Source organism: Lagopus muta, chromosome 4, assembly GCF_023343835.1.
Source record: "Lagopus muta isolate bLagMut1 chromosome 4, bLagMut1 primary, whole genome shotgun sequence".
NCBI lineage: Eukaryota > Metazoa > Chordata > Aves > Galliformes > Phasianidae > Lagopus > Lagopus muta.
In genome coordinates this window covers 29,142,275-29,165,805 of record NC_064436.1, presented here as the reverse complement: position 1 = coordinate 29,165,805, position 23,531 = coordinate 29,142,275, and positions in this window count along the sequence as shown.

Sequence of the window (23,531 nt, the reverse complement as noted above, 5' to 3'; positions counted from 1 at the left end):
ATTTGACTTTTCAAAAACAAGCAATAGTTACTAGAAGTGTGAAACTATCTAACTTAAAGGAAGAAGCAAATTGTCTTCAGTATTTTTGAAAGACATAGTTTGTAAATTAATAGAACATTTACCCTTGTAGTAACGAGAGGGAGGGAATCTCACTGTCAGAGCTTTCTCAAACTACAAATCCAAATACCAAGAGATGTGGCTCAATGTTACCCTTCGCAAGCACAGGAACTAAAAGCAGAAGTGACCTACACAAGCATCTTAAAGGAGGATTTGTCTTGAAAAATGATTGCAAAAATCAGCACCTTCTTATTCAACAGACTAGCTTGCCGTGTTTATTCAGACACATCTGCTCATTTTCTTTAGAAAAATGAGCTTTCACAAGCAACCTCTGACAACTATTGGCACAGATCTCCAGGTCTGAACTTGAGTCTATTCTTTCTTGGAATTACATGAATCCTTTGAATTTTCTATCAACTCCTGTGCTGCCATCTTTAACAATTCCAAAATTACAAGTTAGACTGTAAAATTAGGAGACTTCCTTCAAAAAACAAGAGATTTTAATGAAGATGGGAAAAGAAAGACAGACAAGTCCTTTGTCTGACTCTTTATGAAATCAACACTGCCAAGAACTTCTCTCTTAACACAGGTGTTTCTGTGCATATAAATGCCAAAAACCAAACACTTTTTATTGTGAAAAGCTGTTCATATAGATGGTGAAATTACTGTGTTTATATCCCAGTCATGCCAGAATAATGCATCTGAGTAAAATAGTTGCAGAAAATTTTTACACCATACATTGTGCTGCATATCAGACAGAAGAGTAAGCCTTTCCTTTCTTTCATCTTTGTGAACTTCAGCATGGAGGCTAAAAAGAAAGCAATTTGTAAATACGTGATGTTGATGGGACTCTGCTCTCTTTCTAGATCTTTATTCTGTGCTATCATGAGCCAGCTGGGAAACCACAGAAACAGTCTTCAAGAGATTCCTTCAGTGGGCTTGTGTTTAGCTTGTGGGACATACAGACCTTATGTCACTTTTTTTCTTCCTTTTTTTAAATAGCACACTCTTTGTAATACACATAAAAACACAAAGGATGCAAAACTTTGAAGAGGAGAATGGGATAGCCTCTGCTCAATGGATCCATGAGGAATCAAGAATATCAGTCACACCCACTAAGTAGAAGTACCTCTGTTATTGGAGGCATAACTGCAACAATACTCTCTCAAGACACCAAAGGAGCTTTCACATGATGCTGCAGCATGTTAATTAAGATAAATATAGCTACCTGAATGCTTATTTATGTTATATAGTATCTAAAATTCCCAGCAGTCAGACAGTGTCTGACACTACACAAATACATGAACATACTACAGTCTGATTACCGGGGCCTCAAAACAAAAAGTGGACAAGGCCCAAGAAGTGTCAAGTTTTTAGGTGAGCTCTGCAGCACAGCAACTTACAGCCAAACTTACAGCCATCAGACTAAAGCAGATAGCACAGATGTGATTCTCGTTTTCTAATGATAACAATAAGAGCATCATGGCAACAACCCTCATAATCTTGCTTCCAGTGAATTGAGTGGAGGTAAACAGAAACAGGCTTCGCAAAAAAGTCCGAATATTAAAAACTGTTAAATTATTTGCTCTATCAAACAAGATGATGTCCCTGAAGAACTTCTGTGAGAGCAGTACTTTGGTTTGTAAACCTTTCTTGTTGTACGGTCAGGAGGAATTCTCCATCTTAACATACAATTAAACTTAATGGGAAGTGTTTAATTAAATTAAGAAATGGAAGAAAATTCCCTCAAGGCTACAATCACTCTGATTACAGCATTACAGTAAGCCTAAACGAGGCTTAACATACTGTAGGACACACAGGACCAAAACTTCTGGTCTATTTTTGAAATGCTACAGAATATTGGTAATCAGGAAGTGTTAAATACACTGATGCCAGGTTCACAGGGGGAATCACATCAAGTGATAATTAAAGGTCTTCTGTTACTGCAATGCAACACCCACAGTTTTAGGAAGAGACCAAATTACTTCATTAACATCTGGATTCAGATCTGAGGAGCCTGAGCCAGGTTTACAATTAGTGGCAACAAAATAGATCCAATTGGAGACTCTGATTGTTTCTAAACACAAGTCCATCCCTTGCTAACAAGGGGGTTACATTTAAGCTTTACAATCACTTGCAATTTCTGGTGAAACCCACACAGACTATTTGTACATTAAGGGTAAAAATGCCCAGTAACCAAAGGGAAGGGTGTTGTGAATTAGTTGTAAAGCAGTATAAGATACATTCCATAAAAATTAAAAATGTAATCTAAGTTCATCTTCACCAAGTAATATGCTCATATCAATAGCACACCACTGATTATTGGATTTATTCCACAAACACGAAAGCTGAGCCATTCATTTTACTGAGATAGAGTCAATCATGGTAGCTGATTAACTGCTTTCTGAATTTTCAAGAAAATGTCATCACCAGCTCTGCTGAAGTTTTACAAAATATTTGGGTGGAACGACAGGGAGAAGGTGAGAAAAAACGCTTCTTTAATGACACTGAAGTATTTCATAAATTCCCATCAATTTTTCTAAATATCTTAAGGTTCACTAACATTTTAAACGCTCCTAAGCTTCTTTGAAATGTACTTTTATACCACCATCAGGTCACCCCCTGCACCTATACAAACCCATAACACACCTCAAATCTAAGTAAAACATGTACACAGATAAATATATTCAGCACTAATGACCAGAGATTTGTATCATACTGGAAGATTACAGAAACAAGTCTTCTACAAACCAGAAAAGTATAGCCAAGCAAAGCCACAGTTATGAATCCTATAGTCTTACATGGGCAATCATTCATCTCTCCTTTCACAAAAATTCTGCTTTCTCTGTCATTTCAGGAGCACTCATAAATCATTCCAACATCAAACAAAGCCTCTGCTGTACTAACTGCAAGGATAATAAAGGGAAGAGGATTTTAACAAGACACTCAATTATGCTGTACTATACAATTCCTGAGGGCTTCTTTTGATTTTTTTTTTTTTTATTTATTTATTTATTTATTTTTTTGCTCATCTTACCCCTGCAATTTTTTGGGGGCCTTTTGTGGTGGTGGTGGTGATGATGGGTCTGTTTTTATGCGTTTTTTTTTTTCTTCCCTTTCACTACTTCTCCTAAACAATCAGTTAGGAGAGCATTAAAGTACTATAAACTACCTTTCTCACTACAATAACATACTTATCCCACTTCCTCATCATACAACAGCTTGCATGAAGGAGTCTGAAAAACCTTCAGAATGAGTCCCTCATGGAAGAAGAAATCAGCGCTAGTCATGTGGAATACCTACAGCAGAAGACAAAATGTTTTCTAAAGAAGCATTTCTAACAGTCTAGTGCATTATTGTTCCTGTACTCCTTTTACCACTTCCTTTATTGATTTCCTGCTTACTTATTTCTTTTTTGAAGTTCAGTACATAAATGAAGGATACTAAAGCACTAAGGAGATTTTTAGGTTTCAGAAATACTTCATTATAAAAAACAGTAGATTGTGTTTGTAGAGGTTAAAGGTATCTGTCATCTTTAAACAAGTCTGAAAGGATCATACCAGGTTAAATTCTTACACTGGAGACTGATGAGAATGTAGAAGAAGCAGGTACAATTATTTTGTAAAAGTAATAAGAGTGAAAATGAGAGTTAAGCCCTGCCTCCAGTAAGAAGATCCTAAAGTAGTGTAATTTGCTGCGGAATTATAGATGGAGCACAAGCTGTGCTACTCAGAACAGTTCTGTTGGTGTTTTTTTTTAGTTTTTAAATAACATAATTATTTCTTTCTTCATCCTGATAGAGATTGTATTCTTCAAGCTTTTGCTCTCATCCTATGCCACATCAAACCCAAGGGTAAGTATGAATGTCTCCTGAACTTGGGGCAATAGAGTACCAAAAGCCTGCTGATTGTGATCCTGCTCTAATACTTGTGTGACAAACTCAGACATCTAGGTAAATTCTCTTCCAGTTATGAAGCAGTTACCAGCAGTCTTAAGACTGTTGGGCATTCAAAGATCCTTTTGCTTTTGTGAGATGTCAACAAAATTCATCACAAAAGCTGTTTTTGTCAAATCTTGATTTTTTTAAAGCCAGACTCCTTTAAAACATTTCAGCTTGGGCTCCAGAGTGCTGTAGATGCTGGCACACATTGGAGCTCCACATTAGAGCTGTCCACAATTTTTTCTATGGCACAGTCAGATCACCCAGTGTATGGCATCATGACACACAGAGCAGAACCCACATATTGCAAGGAGTTCCCAAGCACAAACCTCAATTCACTTTCAGCAGTCTTGTCTTTGAAAAATGTACTTCACCATTACAATTTGCTACTTGCAACACACAGCCACCCTCTTGGCAAGATGCAAACTGACAGGGAAGTGAGAATTATTCACAACAGGCTGAGGTCAAGCTTTCATGTCCCTCCTGGCCTTGGTGCCTACATGCACGAGCTAAATCTTAGGATTAAGACATCACACCAACAGCTGAGGAACTACTAAATTATTTGAGGGGGAACAGTAAAAGGGAACTGCCATAATGGTTCTGGACACCTTCACAGCACTGCACTCTCTGGAAAATCATGACTCAACTTCAGCTTTTAAGCCATCTTGTGTCATGTATTAGTGTGCTTTGTATCATCTCTTCTGCATTCATGTGTATTTAAAGTGAACTTATTGTTCTTATTACAAATAAAGGAAAAGAACTATTGCTGCTTCTGTCACACATTCTGAAAGCTGTATATCATGGTACAGTCCAAACATGCCTCTCATTAAAATGCTCTTTTTAGATCCTTCTAGTAAGGATCAGATTTACATATGTGTGTCTTGACTGATGGCAGCACAACTTCCAAAGACTTCTGAAAACACAGGAGAAAAAAAGCAGCATCTTTGTGGTAAGAGGTCTGAGTGTCTCACCTGTTAAAACCTTTGGATTCTAAAATATTAACTCCATTTGTTGACTAGTCTCTCAGATTTGCTCATAAGCAAAACCAGTTTGACAGAATATTTCTATTTCCAGGTGAAGTCAAGGTGTTCTTGAACTGGTACACCTTCTTGAGAGTGCATTTCCTCCCTTAACACAGTGGGTCTCTTCATATCTTTCCCCATTTTCTTCCTAGAGAGAAAAACTCCAAGCTCACCTATTTGGCACAGAATAGTCCAGTTAACCCTCCCATCTCTATTTCTAAACTGAATATTTGCATACCTTCTCCAGACAGTTTTCCAGCAGGAAAAGCTCCATTCAGGGGTAAAAAAAAGATTCAGTAGAGAGACAAGCAAGGCAAGAACTAGAGACTGATTTGTGGGAGTTTTTCCACTTGTTTCACCAAAGCAAACAACAATTGTTTACATCCACATTTTAAAAATTGCACCCCAGTGCAGTCTCAGTTAGGTCACATTGCACATATGCATTTTGACAGCCTTTAATTAAAGAACCATATGTTATATTTCTACAGGTTCTCAAAATATTAGCTTATACAGGCCCCACAGATTGAAAAGTCTTGGTAGAAAGATGATGAAGGGACCTAAGCAAGCAGAATGATTATATTGAACCTCAGCCTTTTTGAGTGATGGATCTGTTTGGGTGGTTTTGATGTTTGCCTTGTCAAAGAGACTAGCAGAAATGAGAAGCATCCTTTAAACAAACCAGTAGGTGATAAGAATTGCAGCACTAATAACCATTCCAATAACCAAGAAACAAAAGTTTCTTCCTAGGAATAAAAATAATGTTCATTTTTATCACATGCTGAGTTATTCTAGCATAGTTTTTCATCTTTGAGTAATGAGTTGGGTATGAAACAAAACTGCTAATTTGCTATGCTCAAGTTTTCACTCTCACAACTGCCGTGCTTTAAGCTGTGTCTGCTGAAACCTGTATTTTGCATAGTCCTCAGAAGTACTGCAAGATATTACTGTATTTCTTCCTAGAGCTTAAAAGTTCTCAAAAATGGTTAAGGTCTCCTAGTGACAAGACATACTGCATGAATTTTCCACATGCTGGCAGAGCAGCTGCTAAAACCAATTAGGTCATTATTCAATTTCTTAATTTTTGTTTAAGATGAGAGAAAAATGCAAATCTTAAAATCTTCCCATATGACTCCAATAAAGCCAGTTCTTTTAATTTATGAACTCTGAGAATTTATTAGTGGAATGACACCTATCAATAAGACTTTTGCATTCAAATGAGCATCAACAACATTAAGATTGCATGTAGTTGAGAGAATATGCTGGGCATTTCACCTCAAAACTACTTATTTTGAACAGTTTCTTGGACTCATTTTAGGCTGCATTTAAACCTGTAATTCCTAGCATATTCTAGAGTATGTACAGTGAAACCTTGATTGCTATCTGCATCTCATTTCTCCACCTTAATTTAGGTCTAAAAATAATACTTTCAGAGCCATAACAGCTCTCAAATATTTCCCCATTAGCAAAAGGCTAATTCCTGAGCTCATTCCAGGGGCAATTAAGCTGGAAAAGCAATTAAGGTTTCAGAAATCCCTGACAGTGGGAAAGGTTCAACATAATATCCACAATCACATTAAAACAAAACATATTTTAGGGTTATTAGGAAAATATGGTCTCAGACTGTGGCCAAGAGCTCACAAGAGCTGGGTTATTAATAGCCTTGCTGTGTGAAGCACGTTTCCACAGCAGGTGTCACATAGGTCCCGCAAAGCAAACTGCCAGCTCAGTGCTGAATTAGTCCATGCCACAAGAGCTAAAGAAATTTCTTGCTAGAGAGTAGTGCTCTAAATGGGCTGTGTGCCAACCAGAACTTTCATTTAGCTAAAGATCTGCTGTCTTTCTAAGAGTTCCTATCCTTTTGCAGTGCTATTCAAGAGAGTTTCACTGCTTCAAAAGGCCTTGCTAAGTCAATGGATTTTCCACTGGTCTTATTGGCAAAAGCTTTTGATCCCTGGTCCTCAGTTCCACTACTGTCACCAGCTAAGCTTTACCACACACACTCTGGGTTATGCCAGTTCCTCCCACTGACGTGCTCCTCCTCCTCCCCAGTGAAGTGCAAGAGGGATGGAGAAAAAGAGGGCCTGGAAAGAAGAGCAAAACTGAAATGGGTGATTTTATTAGAAAAGCATTTACTTAGAAGTGGAGAGCAGAAATATGAGGTATAGTAGGAAAGCCTTAGGGTATCGCTCACACAAAAGGAATGGTATTATTCTGCATCTTCAGATGCCTACACACAGAAACAGAGCTTCAACCTGGTGAAAACTTCTCCAGCCTGCTTAAGGTTTGGAGGCTGGATTCAGCTAACACCCCTCACATTGAATTATAGAATGGCTTAGGTTGAAAAGGACCACAATGACCATCTAATTTCAACCCCCCTGCTATGTGCATGATTACCAACCACAAACAAAAGGCTGCCCAGAGCCACATCCAGACTGACCTTGAATGCCTCCAGGGATGGGGCATCCACAACCTCCCTGGGCAACCTGTTCCAGTGCATCACCACCATCTGTGTGAAAAACTTCCTCCTAATATGTAACCCAAACCTTCCCTGTCTTAGTTTAAAACCATTCCCCCTTCTATCACTATCCACTCACGCTAACAGTCATTCCCCCTCCTGTTTAAATGCTTCCCTTCAATCTTGCAGTCAGTGTGAATTCACAAGGTAGTTTGAGATAACCATGTGAATAAATGAGAGTGCCTGCATTTTCCATTAGCAGCCGTATGTGGAAAACAGGTAAATAAGTCCCACTCATGGCACCTCTGTCCTTCTGTGGTAGCTACCTACCAGTCTCTGGAATTGCATATGCAGACCTCAACAAATCAAACCCAGCAAGAGGACAGCATTATTGGATTTCAGCTGGAAGTGGTAGCACAGCCTGTACTGGCACTTACAATATGGTACTCTTCATAGTGAACGCTTGACACTTCACAAATACACTGAGAGGAATGTCTCCAAATCCCAACTGCTCAGTTGTTCAGAAAAAAAAAAAAAAAAGGCAAGAGTGTATACAGGAGGGGAAGACTAATGCAAGAAGTAAAAATGAAATCAAATAAAATCTGCTGTTCTGTAGGTATCAGTACTTACTTGTAGTTCTCTTTGACCAGAACCCAGCCTAATCCTGCCAGCATTTTGTCTGTGTATTACTGTCACAATTTTTATGTTATTGATGCCATGAACTGCTTAAGTCTTATGGGCTCCAACCAAGACTGTCCCAAAGCCTCTTCAGAACTAGCTAGTTATCATATGAAAATAATCATCACTAGCAACATGCATCAGATCACATCATACCACATTTCAAAGGAAGATGCCACTTGTGAATCCATGCCAGATGATGGCAGCTGAACCTCCAGTACAACTGTTACACCCCTACCCCCAGTCATAAATCTCGTTACCCTGTACTGTAAGACTTCTTCGGCAGCATTCATTAAAAAAAGCCAAGAGAAAGAAGAAAAAGAGCTCATAACTTCGTTGGTAGAATATAGGCAAATCACTTGCGATTTAGATCTTTTTTGTGTATTTTTAAGTCAGGAAACTTTACTTTTGGCACTGTTGCCTATAGATCTAAAACATGTAAAGAAATGTGTGCATGCCCTCACCTAGTCCTACTCTCACCTCAACTGCAAATTTGCATTCCTAAAAGACTCAGTTACACATTCAGCAGGAGGCATGTCCCTGCTCTCCTCAAGTGAATGAAGATGTTGGGACACCTTCTGGATATGCACGGACAACCGAGAAATACAGATCATGTTGTCATTTTTTGATCGAGTCAAGTTCCACAGAAATGACCTGAATGAAGATATCAGCCTGCTTGGTAAGGATAATAAAGTTGATGAATAATGATACATCTTCTGTGATAGCAATTTCATTCACTGAACAGATTTGACAGCACAGTGAGGTTATTATGCATTATTTTTAGTACTAAAAATCAATGGCACTATTGTCCTTTTCAGTTCAATTTGATTTAGATGAAGCTTGGTGTGCAGAGAGAATAATGAGGAGCACTGACTCACATTAAATGGAAACAGAAATCATGTTCTTAGCAGGGTGTGTTTTATGGTAATGCAATTGTTCTGTGAGCAGCTTCTTATTTCAATATTTTGTGTTTAAATAAAGAGTGCGCTCAAGACATATGGGAATCTTTTAGGAAATATATCTCCCTAGCAGCAAAATGTAAAATTATTCTGTGTGGAGAGCTGCTGTCAAAATGGTTTTCAAGAGTGGATGTACAGAAGGGACAGCAACCAACCTTAGGAACAACACGTGGTTTGGCATCTGCCCAGGCTAGAATTCAAGCTCTTTCTAATTACAGCTTGAACCCAGGACTTTCATCAGCCAGACAAGTCCCCCCATCTATTCCAGTACTCGTTATTCTTGGTGAAGAATATGCTAAAGCTCTAGTTTTTATCTTAATGAACAATGGACTTTTTCATATATGCTTTTAAATGTCAAACATTTTTGCAAGGCAGAAAACCTACTTTCTCCTAACGAAGAAAACCAGCAGGAGAAATTTTCCTTACAGAGTTCTGTCAGAGGACTTTGACAAAAATAAATGTGAGTTACCCCCTCTTGTCTTCTGAACAAAAAGAAATGTAGCCACCTTATACTGCAATTCTGGGTGACAAACCCCTCAAATCATACCTTGCCTTTTCCAAGTGCTAGAACTGCTAGTGTCTGTCTTCTATACAAGCAGGACGCCCCTTTCTATCCTTCCAAATTGCATAGGAATCTGCTCTGCATGAAAAACAAGGCTGAGAAACGTGAAGTAAGCTGAATTTAATACTAGTAATAATAAAAAAAAAAGAACTTCCTGGTGCTGATTACATTGATATGGCTCTGGTTTAATTAAATATGTTTACAAAATTAATTAAACAAAAATGCCTCAACTCTCCTGATTTGTATTTCTTTGGATCTGCAACTGAATTTCCTGTCTTCTCCACTCAAGTTTTTGAGGACCCAAGGGAGCATACTTGAACACATGCAGAAGAGTAACAGCAGTACTTTTGGCAGGAGCCAGGTATGTACACTCTTTTGCGAGATACCACACCACTTAAGCAGGTTACTTCAATGTCATACATCAAATCAGTTTCTCCAGGCAACCCAGAGCTTCATTTAAGTAGCAGAAGGGAGGTGCAGACCATGAGCTCTGCCATGGAAAGCCAGGGCTGTCACGGAAAAGGAGCATAAGCATCAACCTACTGAAGAATTACGTTAGACTGGCCTATTGCACTCAAGGCTCACCTAGAAGCCATTTGCTGTGAGCTACAGCACTCTACATGTTCTACAGCTGCAGACAATAAAGGCACCATGTGCCTGTAGATGGCATTCTGTTAATGACCTACACAAAGTTAGAGACACACCTCTGCAGTAAATATAAAAGCGTACTACTCAGTCTGCTCTGTGGAATTCTGTCAGCAGAAGATGCCCAGCTCTGTTCCTAGACTCTATACAGCTCAGTTCCTCTCTGTACTGCCTTAGGCTGTACAGGTTGATGCACAACAGTGCTGCATACTCAGCCTGCTTGCAACCCATTCAGAGGCACAAAGGAGAGGCTCAGAGCCCTCTTTACCAGCCAACCACCCCCTCAAAACTTTATCTGCAGCACAGCAACAATGCAGGAACATTCTGCATTGAGGACACAAAAGGTTGGGCCTGAGGCATAAGATGTAGTTACTTTTCAAGGTAGAATGTTGCAACTTGCAATATGACTGTTTTAAACATGAGAAAGGTCAGAAGAAACTTGTTAATAAGCAAAACAGAGTGCCACAAGTTTTGAATTACATGTAGTGGTCAGCCAAATACAGTGCAGCCTGAAAACACCTAGGTCTCCTTGACAGAAATCAATGCCCTACCAGAGGATCTTGGCAAGGCTTTTCCTCACCATAACAATCCACTAGCACAAATTATACAAGTTTCCAGTCCTGTCAAATAGATTCAGGGAGAAACGGGTAGCTGATTCTTTTGAAAACAGGACACCAAACTCAAGTTTTTCAGTAAAAGAAAAGGAAGAGCTTTGCAGCACTCATCCTCTTCAACACAATCGGTTCTACAAAGCCTTTTCTCAGACATTCAGCACATTGTTGAAGGGTAACTTCATAGCAGTTTTAAGTCACTGAGACTCTAGATTTGCAGCTTTATTACCTACTTGCTGGCATCATCCTAATTAACACTATTTCCTCCTAAGAAGCAGCCTTGAGTATGGGCACCACTGGATGCCTTCAAACAGAAAGAAGATCTCTGAAAGCAGCACACCTGCAGCTCTGAATAGCAGAGAGCTCACTTGTTTCCTTGCAACACACTTCTCCATTTGGTTATAAAGAAGAAAATGATCCTCCCTCACTTTGATCCCACTTCACTAAACTACCATGCTTTAACTGACTTTCATATTAAGTATGAAGGGCAGAAGAAAAAAAATAGAAGAAGGTTCTTGGAAAATAGGACATAACAAGTGCCTCTAGCAGCGTTAGTATAAACTAGCCATCCAGGAACCAGAGAGGTAACAATTCCTAGAGGAGAGTGGCTTTTGTTTATCCCAATAACCAGCTTCATTTTCCTGTCCTGCCTAAAATGAGGTTTTCAACAGCAGATTGAAAGCTGGCATCTCATCCACAGCAATAGTTGAATTTCCCTTTAAAGGAGAACTATCTACAAACAGCTTGAGGCACATAGAGCGGACATCGCTGGTTTGTCTTAAGAAGAGGCAATTTATTGATCTCTCAGTTTGGAAAGACCAGCCTCCAGCCAGAACATTCTTTTCTCCATCACAGTTTGAAAACACACACTTCTGGTTGCAGTAGAACTTTCAAGCAATGAGGTTTCAGATTGTATTGCCAATCAAAGCAGTTAAACGGTCTATTTAATATAGCAGGAAAAAAAAATGTATAACCATTCAAATGGCATTTCACAAAAAACTAGTCAACTTGGAGTTGTTCAAATTCTGCTTAAGTTTTAACAGAACTAGAGTTTTTTCACTCCAATCAGTGAAAGGCTACAAACAGTGCTGTTTAGAGCAGACTGAAAAACTTTTTCCATTAGACAGCAGGCACCTATTTGAGTCTTCCACTCCTGTGAAAACGCGATTTACGTTTGGAGTGACGGATTCACAATCTGGACTGGAGTGGGGCTGCTATATTCAAACTCTGCTTGGGATAAATAACTTCAAATATTAAGCATTGGCAAAGGCTCTCCCACCTTCTGTCTGCTTTGTATGTATGTGTAAGATATCTTCTGATAAAGCACAGACTAGACCACATGTGTCAACAGCAAAATGCTACTGATAACACGCAAATATAAATGTCTAAGACACAGAAAAAGAAGAAAAAGAAGATGAAAACCCCTCATCCTTCTGTCCTGCTCCACACCAGTTTTAGCCCTGTATATACTGTTAAACACCATACTTCAAGAAAGCTAGTCATCAATATAAATTATCTAGAAGATGTGAAGAAAACCATCAAAACTCACATGGAAAATATGAACAACTAGGCACTTTGAGACCACTTCTTCAGGTATTTCTGTACAAAAGCCTGTAAGACATTCTAGCACATCCATTTCCTAGAGTATGAACATTTGAAGTGATTATCAAAATATTTAGATCTTTTTACCTATCGATGTATGAGTTAATTGAAAAAAAAAGCAACAAAAAACATGGGCAGCTCAAGAGGTTTGAAATAAGAATCCAAATGTTTCAGTACAGCTTACAGGAAGAGATGCAAATGGAAAAATACGAATGGAAAAGAACTACAAATCCCTGCAGTGGACCATACTACCATTTGAAATACTGAGAGCTAGCAAATAGAAAGAAAACTGCTTCTGAGCATTCAAACTAGGGTTTTGTACTTCAGTACCCATTTCTAGATAAGTTACTACTTTCATCTCTGTACCTGCATTTCCCTGTTTTTGAGGTACATATTAGGGTAGGGAGTCTGCAAACTCAACAAAGAAACACAAAATCCAGGTGTTTTTCACAACTGCTTTTGCAGTGCTGCAAGATTAAGTATTATACTCGTAATCACAAGGCAGAAGTTGTTAGTCAGACCCCAAGTTCTGAAGCAAATTCAACTGCATTTCCTCTAAGATCTGTTTTTCACCTTACTAACTGAACTTTGAGAGTCTACTTGTAAGAACAACAGTAACTTTCATCTCAGACATGTTTGAAATGGTTTATATATGCATAATTGTGAAGCAGCTGTATGGCTCTGCATATGTATTTGTGAGTCCATGCATTCAATTACATGATTTCTTATAGCTTCATAACACTCGTCCCCACAATCATTTGGGCTATACCTATATGCTAGATACAACCGAATTATTTTAGGTACCGGTAAACAAGAGTGTTCTCCGGGCAGCATCTGAGTGATTAACTGCATATATATGCAAAGCAGACAGTTGTCTATTGACAAAAGGCACCTTGTCAGTCAAGCTGAAAGCATCCAGTTTGGGGGATAACTTTAGCCTAATGTGCCTTTTGTCCTCTCAATAGCACCACCTTCTGTCTTCAACTGCCTAGTAGAATCCTCTTTCCCTTCCTTCCTCCTATCTCCCCAGTATCACCAAGCTGAGAAGAGCTGTCCCACCACACACAGCTGGCCCATCTGCCATGCTATAGCTGAGGCATCCTAGCTTAGTCAAGCAGCTTCAAACAGAAGGAATTGGGTGTCTACACAACGTCCTCCACAAGTTCTCCTCAGGATCTGACAAGTCCCAGTCTGTAAGCTACCTGTAAGAGCACAGTGAACTAGGTCTTAATTTCTGAAGCCTTGTAAATTATTCACTGAAATGGCTCTGTTCCTTGTTTTCATTGGCTCTAGGAAAGGCCCTGCACATGTACAAGTCATCCTGTGGGAGCACTTCTAAATGTGCTCAGTTTGTGAAACTGCTTTCAGGGACGACTTATTTTCAGTGTCCTCCTATACAGTTTCTGGTACAGAGATGTGTCTTCTCTTAGTAGGTCAGGCCGAGTGATCTGGGTATTAGGCTGATCTCAAAAGCTACAGACTTGCAATTTACTTTACTAAAGGTTATTTGCACCCACTGAATACAGTGTCCATGCTGCAAAATTTGATAGATAAAAAATGAATTCTCTTGAAGAGGATGAGCAAGCAAAGAGGCACTTATATTAACACATCACTAAGCTAATTAAAGATAATAATCAAATTAAGGTCATGGTTAAGATGAAATCAATAAATTAAGATGTTCAAGTGATGAAATTGACAGGATGTCAGGATCAAAAACAAATAACAATATCTAAAGTAAAAATAAGATCTTTTGTTCAAATCTTATTTTAGAAGAGGGCAAGAAAAGCAATTTATTCCTATTTGAGCCCTCCGCCCAACTTCTGGCAATGAGTGCACTGACTCAGTTAAGGAAAAACACAGATGGATGCTTATGTCCTGTAGCATGACTTGAATGTTCAGAATGACCTGATATCCTTGCCATGCATATTTAAGCAAGCATTGCATGACATTTAAGAGTATGTTAGGGAGACATTTTTGCCTCCTCTCAATATCTGACCTGATTCCACCTGGTCTTTGTAGGTGAAAAGGGGAAGTACTGTAGAGCTACGTGTTTGCAAACAGATATCCTTGCCTCCATTTAGTTGCACTAAACTCAACCAGACAATTGTAGAAGACATCAGCAATGGCCACACTACACCTCCTTATTCTAGGATTAAATCAACAGCAGTTCTCTGTCCTTCAACAATCAAGTTGTCCTGCCCAGCCAGCTGGCCTAACAAACATTTGTCCTCATAAGCCTACGTTTCAATATGGGTAATAACCAGTAGAAGTTTTCTCTAATTCCCCCCTCTTTCTATGAGCATTGTAGCCTTCCTACCTGATATTTCCTCTTTCCTAAGAGATCAAGACAGTTCTGGGCATACACTCTACGTTCCCCTTCTTATCCACAGGATACTCTGTTCATTCTTTCTAATTAAAATGATCAAGGTTTCCTTTCCTCAGGTAAAAAAGTACCTTTTAGTTAACCTGGTCACTGTATTCCGTAGTTTGTTAGTAAAACAATAATGATTTGACCATTACAAAAAGAAAATACAATTTCCTCCTCTTAAACAACTCACAGGCTAATTATCTCCTACCCTAGATATTACAGATACAGCGAATATTTTGCATCCTTTATGTTCATTGATGTAGACCGATTGACACAACGTAGCATCAACAATACAGTCACATCGGATTTTACCAAGATACAGCCCCTCTGTAAGGAGCCACCTCAAAGGGAACAACCTAAGCCACTTTCCCCTAAGCACTCTGCAACACAAGCTGAAGTCCTCCAACCATACAATAAACTGTAACTGTTCAGTTTAAGATGCTGTGCAGCCACCTGCTTTATACTGCTTTGTCTCTTCTCCTTTTAATTTCACTGTTATCATAACCCAATAACAATCAATCTCAAGTCATGTACAGAAGGAGTTTTGCACAGTACTGCTTTTTAACCCAGGAAAAATCTATCACTAAAGAGATCACAGACCACTGCTCCCTCCTGCAAACCATCACCAAGTGCCTGTCTCAGAAACACACACCTTGCTCAGGTATTGTTTGAGGCCCTTTCAGGACCAGAATAACAATGGGACTCCTGAGGCCCTGTAACTCAAAAGATGACAGCAAACCATAGGCTGATAGAGCATTAAAAAGGATAAGTTCAGAGATGACATGGCAAAATAAACCCCTGGATGTAAAGAGGGTCTAGCCATCCACCAGCTATTGAATCACCTGGAAGGCACACTCAGTGATTCAGGACTGTAATGATGTTCCTCACTGTGAACTTTCACTTTGGGATAGGTCTTTGATTTACCATTTTCTAACAGTTATGCAAACTGATGATATTACGGTGAATTACAGATGAAAGACCCAATATTTTCATTTTACTCTTAGCCTATCTTTCACAGCAGTTACAATCTTTCACAGGAGGAACAGTAACCAAGTTATGTAACCACTTCAAAGCTCTACCACACTGGTACTGTCACACTGCTGCAGCACAGGGGGGCACACAGTGCTTCTTGGATCAAGTCTACCTAGGAACAGCTCAGGTTTGGAACAACTAATAGTCAGTATGACCATGAAGCTTCACTGAAAACAGAGGGGATAAACTTTAGCAGCTACTTTCTTATACTAGGAAGAAACAAGGTCTCTAAGAAAGGACATTGATAAACTGGATCTTGATCTGCCTTGTTATTCTGGTTCCCTTCTCCTAACCTATGATTAATAAACGAAATACACTGCTGTTTTTAAGTAGCTTACAGAAGAAACAGTAGATCAGATAATATAGGATTCTAGGATTCCATGATTCTTAACTTGCTGAATAACTTGACTTTCATCATCAGAACTCTCAGTTAATGTACTTTCTCTATTACACAAGCATTACTGTCTACTAAAAATATGTTCATATTACCAATATTCTTTGCTTTTGGATAGAAAATGAAAAATTAATCTGATGAACATCAATTTCAGTTCATGCCATAATGATCGATCCTCAAAAGATTAACTAGATAGCCTATGAAATCAGATTCATCTTAGTCAACAATTATAGCATACTTGAAAGAATAGCACACTATGAAAGAATTTATTCCACTTGAGCTCTATATAGTAGCTTAGTACAATTAGATCTGCATGTTCTAGCTGTGGTTTCATGTCCTGCTTCTGATCAGTTCACAGCCTGCTACAGCTGTTTAGTATCACACAAAGAAAATGCTACATACCTCCTGCTGGCTACAGAAACAACTGTGCATTTCAGCAAATCAAACACAAGGCTACAGATATTAACCCCGGAAGTCTCCAGTAGAAATATTTTTTAATCTAAGGTGGGACAAGCTCATAAATAATTTACAAGGAGTTATGACTTTATATTATCTGAGTAGTATATCTGGGAGGCAGGACTAGAATCAGTGGTGTGGGCTATTCCCCTTTGAGATCTGTAATAAATTTCCTATGTTACAGTCTGTTGTGAAAAATATTTCAGTTGTCACGCTCCATACTCTGGAGGCATTCTAAGTGGTCTGCCACTGAGTCCCCATTGGATGATAACAGTGTCCAAATTTCTCATCATTTCACACTTTCACTCCGTAGCTGTGTGCTTGTTACAGTTCACTGCTATAAAAATGATTTTTAATGGAAAAGATCTGACAGGAACTTTATGTTTCCTTGACAAAATTTTTATTGGGCTGAATACTGGAGCATTACTGACGTAGCTTTGGATAGGCAGCTATGAGCTGAGGAATTGCTTCGGGAGGAGAGTGGGAAGGAAGCTTTTATTACTGGACTTATATTTCTCTGAAATGAAATGCCCCCAGAGCAGGAGAAGCTTGGATGCTGCTGTCAGAGAACGGTACAACCCCTTGGGGCTTATCACCACACTCATGCTATCTGGAAGAAAAAAAAGTCACAATTTTTCTTGAAAAGTTTTGCATACACCTGAGTCTCACAGCCCCTTACCAGTCTAATACTTAAATGCCTCTCACTTGTGAGCTCGTCTTCAGCTGGCAGCTACAAATTAAGCAGGGACTAAAGACTTCTCAAACAGATTGCCCCACTGTCTTTTTCCCCTCAAAATCCCCAGTGTGGGATTTCAATCTGCTGCACTTTCTTACCATCAGCAACCTGGGGTACCAATGCAGGGCTATAATCCCAAGCACAATTCAGGTGCTGTAACTCTGCACACTGAAGCCACGTGTGAAACCAAGCAGTATAAGCTGACCTTATTACTAAGAACCAGGGTCCCATTCTCATCTTTTCCCTCCATAGCAGTGTGCCCTTTCAGTCTCCTTTTGCTGGCAGAGTTGTATCGGAGCAGTAAATTAGGAGAAAATAAAAGTATGTGTATATTTTAAAAAAAAAGAAGGAACACAAGTTCATGGAGCAGATCCTCCTGAAGGCTCTACTGAAGCACATGGAAAATAAAGATGAGGTGATTGGTGGTAATCAACATGGCTTCACCAAGGGCAACTTACATCTGACAAACTTTGTGATCTCTTATGATACAGTCACAGCATCATTGCTAAAGGAAGAGCAATTGATGTTATTCACTTGGACTTGTGCAGAGCACCTGACACTGTCCCACATGTCATCTTGGTCACCAAATTGGAGAAAAACGGATTTGATGGATGGACCACTTGTTGGATAAGGAACCGGCTGGATGGTCACACTAAGAGAGTTGCAGTCAACAGCTCAGTGTCCAAGTGGAGACAGGTACTACTGAGTGGCATTTCTCAGGGATCAGTGCTGGAACCAGTGTTAACATCTTTGTAAGTGACATGAACAGTGGGATCAAGTGCACCCTCTGCAAGTTTGCAGATGACACCAGAGTGGTGTAGTTGACATGCTAGAGGGGAAGAGATGTGATCGAGAGGGACCTGGACAGGCTCAAGAAGTGGGCCTGTGCCAAACTCATGAAGTTCAGGAAGGCCAGGTGCAAGGTCCTGCACCTGGGTTGGGATAATCCCAAGCATAGATACAAGTTTGGCAGAGAATAGCTTGAGAGCAGCCCCAGGGAGGAGGATTCAGGAGTGTTGGTTGATGAAAGACTCAGCATGAACTGAGAATGCGTGCTTGCAACCCAGGGGGCCAACTGGGTTGCATCAAGTGAAGTGTGGCCAGTGGTCGAGGGAGGTGATTCTACCCCTCCATTTTGCTCTTGTGAGACCCCACCCGGCGTACTGCATTCAGTTCTGGGGCCCCCAGCACAAGAAGTACACTGAACTGTTGGAGTGGGTCCAGAAGAGAGCCACAAAGATGAACAGACTTCTTGAGTATATGAGGGACAGGCTAAGTACCTGAAGAGGAACTATGGAAAGGCTGGGGATTTTTTTTTACAAGGGCATGTAGCAACAGGACAAGGTGAAATGGTTTTAAACTGGAAAAAGGTAGATTTAGGCTAGATATTCAGAAAAAATTCTTTACTGTGAGCATGGTGAGACACTGGAACAGGGTGCCCTGAGAAGCTCTAGATTCCACCTCCCTGGAAGCCAGGCTGAATGTGGCTTTGAGCTGCCTGGTCTAATGGGAGGTGTCTCTGCCTATAGCAGAGATTGGAACTAGATGATTTTAAAGGTCCCTTCCAACCCAAACCATGCTATGATTCTATGATTTTACAACAGCAGAATAACAGTAGCCATTGTTAGCTTGGCTAACGTGCATGAAACTTGGAGCTGCCTTGCACTCTAAGGAAAGTACAGAGGCAATTTCCAGGAGTTGAGCAACATGGCCAAGCCAGGTTAGGTGCCTCTGCGTATTTTCTGCAACTGTCAGAGATCTCTGGAAGGGGCTGTATAAAGCAGTCCATGCACTTGCCAACATAAGACCACCAAATATATGTTCATATTTGCAGTAGCTATTATACTTAGGGCATGCACCTGGGGGCTTCCTCTCCTCTAAAACCACTGCTGAAACCCTTTTCTCATGTAGGTACCTACATCCACCATCCCTGCTCAGTGCTGAGGAAATAGCCACGAACGTATACCCTCGGAACAATGTCACACAGTGCCCTCCCAGAAGGAGAAATCAGAACTGTTGGATTAGCTGCCTTACCATTTCTATCATGTCAACAACCTCAAAGCAGACAAGTCTTATTCAAGATAAACTTAGTTGCAAAACCTAAGAGCAGCATGATTCTGAGAGCTAAGCACATTACTAATGAAAGCCTGACCTTCAGAAGTTTTGACTATCTCCTGCTGATTTCCAAAAAGTAGCATGTTTACTTAGTTTCACCAGGAAAATTTTAATGCTGAAGTTTAACGTTCAGAAGCAGCCTCGGGATGTTAGGTCTGGACTTACAGAAGTATTAAAGGGCTTAAAGATGCAGATACAGGCAGTAGTATAATTATGAAAAATGCCTAAGTATCTAATATTATGAAAATCCTCTGAAAATCTGACTAGGTAGATATCTGTATCTTGAAGTGCTTATTGCAGAATTCACTTAAGTTCACAGTCCCCCAACAGCCTCTTATAAATACTGCTAAAAATCTGGCCTAAAGGAGTCAATGGTTTTTAACGAGACTTCATGATTCTGGGCTCAGACCTTGAGAACAGTTTACAACCTTACAAGACATATAGATACCTTCCTCTCTTAAATCTGGTCTTTGGTATATACATTGCTCTCTCACTCTCTGTGCTTTTTTATGATGGTGCTTTTCTCCAACTAATACAGTAAGGCATGACAAATTCTAGAGCTACTTTGCTGGCATCTGTAAATTAAAAAAAAAATAAGAAACACTAAGAGGAACTTTTTCAAAAGACACATCAACAGTAACTGAAATTATGTGCTTAATAAAAAGTACTGCACAAGATAGCATATGGTATAGAGACCTCTTGCTGTCCCCCATGTAGTTGTTAATCTACCAGATATCAGCACCTACTAAAGCATAGGTTAATTAAAATTTATAAACAATTTAGAATTTTGAGCTCCTCCCTCAAGGGACTCCTCAGTTGTACGAAAACTGTCATTCACTAGGAAAAATATTCCAGAAACTTCAGCTAAGAAATTAAGAACATGTAGCTACATCTTGTAGTTCAGAATATGACCTTTTGGTCTAAAGACTCCTAATGCATGTCCTAAGACTTGCAAAGACTTACACTTCTTCCATTAAAAATGACTTACTCATTTTTAATATTTTAAAAGATGAGGACAATCCACGGCCATTTGATCCATTACACAGTTCAAATGGCAAAGAAACAGTTACTTCTCTTATAATAAAGAATTATTTGATGACTTTTAACATAGGTTCCTGAGAAGAAAAACAGTTAGTAAAAGCAGCATTTCCTTCCTGCTTCATGGACAGTGTCTCTTTTGTCCCACTTGCTTCCCGTACTGTGGATTATAGCAAGGTAACGGTGGCAACCAGAGGCTCTTCTCTGTGTAACTGTGCAGTACTCACTGAGAGAGAGTATTTAAGGCTGGCTCTTCCTTCTCAAAGTAGAATTAACAGTTATAACATAATCTGCATTGTCTAGAATAAAAAATGAATCAATGAAACTGCAGTAGTAAAACCACAAGAGATGTAATGGCACCTGATTGTATCTGGAAGACCTTTGCTTGGTGATAATCTCATTATTGGTACTCACTGGATATGTACCCTCCTTCTGTGAATTAGTGATGTCTTATGTGTGGAAGCAAGCATAACAGTCAGGCAGCAGCCATTTGGGCACCTGACAGCAGAAGCCCAGAGTAGTGAAAGCTCAAGTTCTGGATTTCCTTTCCTGACAAGCTGTGTCACAACAGTTGCTTTGTGTTGCCAGCATTTCCATGTCACTGGGAGGCTCATGTGGGAAACAAGAAAAGTATTTAATCACAACTGCTGAGGCTCTGGCATTTGGTTTTGTTCCACGAACAGGAGGGTATCAAGAACTTTCATTGAAAAGAAATGACACAACATGCAAGCTGAGCACACTCTTCTAGACAGCCAGAAGCAACTACTTACGATATGGAAGACAAAGAAGGAAAATGCTCAGGATTACAAATGCAGCTGAATGCAGTCCTGCTGAACAGCCACAAGCCACTGAATTAGGCACTTTCTCCATACCCATACTTAAATATTTGCTGTCCCCAAGAAGAAACCCAGACAGAGAGATTGCAATAAAGCTTCATTCAAGTCCTTGCTCCCAAATACATTCAGCAGATCTTTATGTCTGGCAATCCTGAGCAAGAATTATTAATTAGCTGTGCAGAATGACTGCTTTCTCTTAACATCTCTAGCCAGAAACACCATCTTGAGTCTGAAGTAAATCCATTTTTGAAAAAAATTCTGATACGAAGCCTTATTAATCCCACTTGCACATTAGACAGATATTTTTTCTTTTTCTCATTGCCAACACAAAGAAATTTCACTGGCTAGACCAAAAGGTGCTCAGAAAGAGGAACCAGTGCTAGCAAAAATCTCAGTAGCAATATAAAAAGCAAGAGAAGAAGAGCAATTCAAAGAAATTTATGTTTTCATTTATTATTGTAGTACCTTTCTTTACTCAGAGGGAGATTGAAAATAAATGACATGCTGTAGTGAGGTACTGAATGGATCAGGTTTTTGTATTGTGAATATAAAATCACGTCTGCTTTAAAGTATTCTGGGAGAATGAGCAATTTAGATGAAATTTAGTTTTTATTTTCACATGAAGATCCTGCTTCAATAGCAACAAGTATACACTGCAGATCAGATAAGACAGCTCTAGAACAGTTTACTTTATATCACTTGTCCCACTCCTCACCCGTAAACCTACAACCAGTTCACTGGTTGGAAAATAAGTTAACTACCTTAGAAGGTTCTGTACTGACAGGCTGAAAATACAGAGCACCAAGCTGCAGATCTCATATTTTAATTCATGAATGAATCAGAAACTACTTAAAAGCATGGAAATGATCATGAAGATTCAGATTAAGTATTCTATCCAGGATCCCATCTCTGACAACAGCCAGTACTCATGCTTAGAAATGTAGAGAAAAGCACTGATTGTGCTTAAGACTTGTAAGTGCCCTAACATTGGCCATGCACATCCTGTAAGTCTTCTCAGCAGGTTACATATGGACCATGATGTTTACTAGTCATGGATTGACACACCTTTTACAATTTACTTAATGCCATCTCTCAATCACTGGAGCATCCTGAAGCAACAAGCTATATGCACAATTTAATTATACCTGTTGAAAAGAAAGCTCTCCTTTTATTACTTTAATTTGATGCCTGCTTACTGAGTAAGAAGCCACAAATTAAAAATTCCCATTCATCCTCTACACACTTCTCCGGTAAATGTCTCCTGTAGTCCCCCATCATATTTTTCACCAGCTACGGAACACTAGAGAACTTAGTCTCTTCTCGAGAGTTTAGAGCAGCATGGAGCCTTTTGACATCTGGTCAGTCAGGTTAATATACCAGTAGATGCTGCTTTCCCTTGTTTCACGGGCTAAAGTGCACCTCACCAAAATACAGGACCAATTGCTGAAAGAGAAGAACAAAAGGGCTGACTGGTGTGGAGATGACTTTTGCTCACCTCAGCTCTGGGCCATCTCCCTCGTGACTGAGGAAGGAGCGTGTGACAGCAGGGCATAGGATGAAGGGTGAAAATGTCTCTCATGAATTTCCCTCAGTTTTACATCTTCTGTATGTTGTGGCATGGTCTCTCTTCTACTGGCTGGCTGACCTCTGTCACTTATGGCTCTGCTACTGTTTCAGGATGCCAGCCCTTGACCTTTCATGGCTCACTAACACTCTGAAATTCCTCAGTTCAAACCCAGTTGTTGACCTGAACAGGGTCCATTGCAAAAGCTGTTTAAAACAGGATAAATTTTATGACTCTACAAGGTCCTCTGCAAAGGCCTTTTGCTGAGCATGTTGATAAGTTCCAAGAGATAATGGTGATTAAAGTGATGGCAATTTGTGTGTTGTGACTCACTGGCTGAACAACTTCATTTGCTGCTGAACAACTGCCTTCTAAAGCTGCTGAGAGCATTACACTGTTGAAAGGTCTAGTACATGTCAGCATGCCAGGAACTCCCTGTATCAACATTGTGCTGCGACACA